We start from the raw sequence: 4,971 nt of genomic DNA, 5'->3' as shown, positions 1-4,971 counted from the left end.
TAGTTTGTGTTTGCATATGTCTAGGATGACAGTTAGGAGTAGCCTCAAGGCTTATTTTTCATGCTAAGTGAACAATGGGGAGGGGTATTTTGTTCTTCCACGTTGGGAAATAAACTTTATTAACACAAAAATAAATAAATTAAAAAGAGGGTAATCTAGGCATAAAGGATGACCAAGCAACCATGAACTGCAATATACACCTTAGTGAACCATGGACTTAATGTATGGTAGTCAATCTCCCTGAATGTTGTGTTCGGTGTATCATGGCATGTAAGGCAGTAGACTCGATTACCTATGGATGGATAGTAACCTATTGGGGACTCCCAAAATATACGCGATTGTACGTGGGAGTGCAGTTCATAGTAGTGTTGTCTAATGCATAAGCGTTTGATGAGAGCATTCCCATATCACTTTTTCAAGGCCAAGATTTCCAAAGCCCACCTTTTCAAGGTCAATCTTATCAGGTTCCACCTTTTCAAGGACAAGTTTTTCAAAGTCCACCTTTACAAGGTCAAACTTTCCAAAACCAACCTTTTCAAGGTCAATTATCTAAAGTCAACCTCTTCAAAGTCAATTTGTTCAAGGTCAACCTTTACAATCTCAACATGTACAGGGGAAATATTACTTAGGTCAAATGGGTCAAGCTCAACCTTTCTAGAGTCAACCATACCATGGTCATAATTATCAAGACCATGTTAAACCTCAACCTAGTATTGTTCACCCTGGTTACCCTAGTGGAATCCCAATTCAACCGCACAGGATATTCCAAGATATCTTGGGTATCCTCCTCCAAGGGTTGGAATTAACCCACAAGGTTATCAAACTTTACAACCATATCCTAACTGGCAGTTACCGTTTATTGCAACCCTAAATTTACCTGGTTTATCCCTATTAATGAACGATCATATTTATTATTATCCTTTTGATCGGTGATTCCCACCAAGTTTCCAAGTGACATACCCAAATTTTAAGGCAAATCAGGAGAAGACCCATCCAATCATGTGATAACATATCATCTTTCGTGTGCATCAAATTCCTTAATCGATGATTCAATCAGACTTCGCCTTTTCCAACGAACTTTAACTGGTTCAACAACCAAATGGTACATTGAGCTACCTCACGCCTCTTTCCATAACTTTAATTCTCTAGAAACAACATTTTTAACCCATATCCAACTACTGATTCGATACGATACTAGTACCGAACTATTGACATTCTTAAAACAATCAAAATTGACTCACATTTCCGATTATATACATGAATGGAGACGTAGATGTCAGTTAGTCAAATTTTTTTATTCCAAATCAGATTTTAGTTGAATGGTTTATGAAATCATTACTTCTCGTTATTACTGATGATGTTGCTAAGGGATGTGTCATCATGGAATAATAGGTAATTTCTCGTGCCCAGTATTTAAACTTAGTCTATACCCAATCTAGCACCTTGTACGAGAAAATATCAAATTTACCGTGTTCGACAATTTCAAAAGATCCAATAGTTACAACTCCTACAAGATCTAATGTCATTGATTCTATAATAGGTTTTTTTAGCCAACAGTCTAAGGGGAAAAAGAAAAAGAAAAATTACTCATACTTTGGCCATACAAGATTCACCCACTAAAAGCCTTTCTCTGGAAACTATTTCCGAAATTAATGTCATAGCATCATCTACCAGCAAGATTCAATCGTCTAGAGGTAAAAAGAAGGGGAAAGGTAAATCGAAACAAAATGCTTCTCTGAAAGAGAAACCCGCTAAAACTGAAACTACTGACGAGAAACGAAAACCTCACTATCCTTTCCTTATTTTCAATGAGGTTCATTATACGAAGGAATGCCCACATCAGGTAGATTTTTCCAAATTCATTAAAGGTTCTCCAACTCCCGCTGTCTTGAAGGATCCATTTCCTTCTCAAGATAGAAAAATGGTTTTTCACAACACATCTTCCTATTCCACATTGCAAGATATCATGATGATGTCTTTGCAGCAAGTTATGGCAGCTACGAGATCAAAATATTATGGATCTAAGGGTCTTGTGGTCAATGGAAACGATACTAGTTCATCTAGTCAACCTTCCATTTCAATTCATCCTCCTCCTTCTGAACCATTACAGATCGAGAAACTGAATCTTGACATGATGATTTCACCACCTCCCAAAGGTGTGCTTCAAAAATCAGCTTTCAACCCACATGCTAGAGTTGCACAAAATTACAACACTGTTGAAGACCTAGCTATGTCTCCTTCCGCAGCGTCAACTCTTGAGGTGCTGCAAACATGCCCGGCACAACAAAAGTTATTGTTGTCAGCCATAAGGGCTATTGATCTGCAGGATTCTAATCTAATTATATTTAATATTAAGAGTCATATACCTAGACTCCCTCATCAATTTGTGTTCCAGATTCCATTTTTTGTCAAAATCTAGTGAGTGTTTCACACAGTTGTTGACGAAGGAGCTTCTACGTGTATTGTGTTGATTTCTTGTTGCAAATATTTAGGCTCTCCAACTATCAATCAATCACCTACCACTCTGAAATCCTTTGATGGAAGAGGTTTTCATCCTTATGGAATCCTGAATGATTTGCCCATAGAGCTAGAGGGTAAAACAGTCGCGATCGAAGTTGAAGTTGTTGATTCTTAGCTTGATTACAACCTTTTTCTTGGTCGAAGTTGGACCTACGCTATGTTAGCAGTGGTCTCATCACTTTTCCAAATGATAAAATTTCCTCATAAAGGGAAAATTGTCAAAGTATACTAGTTTTCTTACTACACTTTGGATCCTAACGCTACGGGTAGCATACCTTTTCTCGGAAAAATGAACACCCTTTATGAGGATATTGGTGTTGATTTAATCAAAGACTCATCACTGATGGGAACCTTTTCACTTCCTCCATCAAAATTTCCTTCTAATTTTGTCGAGGTTAACATGATTACATCAAGCACTACGGAATCTTCTAATCCATGGATAGTGCCTTCAGAGTCTAAATTGGCCTCTTATGGCAACGAGATTCCCTTGATCTCATTTGAATTGGCTTACTGGGTAGTTCAATCATTTTTCGACCCACCATATTCTGATATTGATCGAATGAATATGATCAATGATGATTATTTTCCTTTACCTTGGTTAGAACTGGTTTGAATTCCTGATCCTTTTGACTATATGTTTCCAACTGAGGATAGTATTATGGAGCTCATGACCTCGGATGAAATGCCATCGAACAATTACCATCATCATTAATATTTTCTACCTAACCCTGATAAAATTGAGAATAACTATGTTTTCGCCTGAGATTGTAGATAGCTTAGAATGGCCCATTTTAGTTTTTCAAGTTGAGTCCGAAATGAATTTTGGAAACATATCTACAATGATTACCATTGACATCTCAGTCAAAATAGGAATTATTGAAAATATTCACATAGGTGCTTCGTTCTCATTCGAATAAATTCGAACGTATAAAGCCCTATTTCAAGAATATTGCGACATTTTTTCTTGGTCCTATGCTGAAATGCTACGAATCGACCCAAGCATTGTTGTGCACGAGATTAAGACTTACCCAGATGAAAAACCTATCAGACAACAATTATGTCTAGTGCATCCACAAAAATTTGTTGTGATTTAAGCAAGGTTGAGAAACTGCTCAAAGCAAGTTTCATCTACCCGGTTTCGTTGACTGATTCGGTGTCCAATATTATACCTATTAACAAGAAGTAGGGAACCATTAGAGTATGCATCGATTACAGGGATATAAATAATGATTTTCCAAAGGACAACTATCCCACTCCCACACCAATCAAATTATTGAAGATTGTGCTGGAAATGAAATGTTTCCATTTATGGATGGATTTTTTGGCTACAACCAAATCAACATACTCTCAGCTGATCAACACAAAACCATATTCATCTACCCATGGGGGACTTTTTCCTATCTTAATCTCCCATTTAGTTTGAAGAATGTAAGTGCAACTTTCCAACGGACTATGTCTTACACATTTCACGATATCAAGTATATTGTGCAACCTTATTTGGATGACTTTCTAGCTCATTCGCTAAGATGAGAAGACCATCCAACGCATTTGAGAGTTATCTTTATCAGATGTCATCACTAAAATATATGCTTGAAGCCACACAAATGTGTTTTTTGTGTGCAATCCGGTCAATTGCTTAATATTTTGTTTCAAAAGAAGGAATTGGTGTCGATCCACACAAGCTTGAGGCTATTCTGAATTTGCCTCCTCCTTCCAATCTCCGCCAACTCCAAAGTTTGCAAGGGAAAGAAAATTTTCTATGTCAATTCATCTAGAACTACGTCGAGTTAACTAAATGTTTTACTCGACTGTTGAAAAAGGGAATCTCATTTACTTGGGATGAAGTGGATCAAAAATCCTTTGATGCACTTAAACATGCGTTGACCCATGCACCGTTGTTGCTGTTAGAATTCCAAGAAACTCTCCTAGGTTGTAGCTCGAAGATGCCTGGTAACATATAAATTCAACTATTGTTGCAAGGTTTAATGGAAGGAATGATGGTTTGGTTCAAGCCAGATAACCACTTCTACTCGGTTTCACTCCAGACATGCATGAACACCCTCAGACTACAAGGCCTTAGACCACCAATGCTCACAGTATAAATATTAGGTGAATATGGAGAATACTAACCACACCAGCAGATACATAAGACCATGTGATGGCCGGTTGCAACTAGTACAGAAACCTGCAAATCTAATTTATTAATGCAAAGACAGGATGACAGCTCTCCTGCATTAGATAGAAAGAAACCTGAGTAACCTATTCAGTGATGCATTCAACATTCTAACACAGAGATAAGATGACAATTATCTAGTGTTAAACATTAAGAGATCAAGAACACCGCACATCAGGCACAAGCTTAGAACAGAAGAAAATGGACAATGAGAAATTAACAACAAAAGAAGCTTGTATTGCTGAAAATGAAGATGAGACGCTGCAAGCGACAAAGTG

Source organism: Pinus tabuliformis, chromosome J (assembly GCF_031772625.1).
Source record: "Pinus tabuliformis cultivar Carrire ecotype Pingquan chromosome J, CPIR1, whole genome shotgun sequence".
NCBI classification, from domain to species: domain Eukaryota; kingdom Viridiplantae; phylum Streptophyta; class Pinopsida; order Pinales; family Pinaceae; genus Pinus; species Pinus tabuliformis.
The sequence above is the reverse complement of the archived record's forward strand: the minus strand, read 5'-3'. Positions refer to the sequence as shown.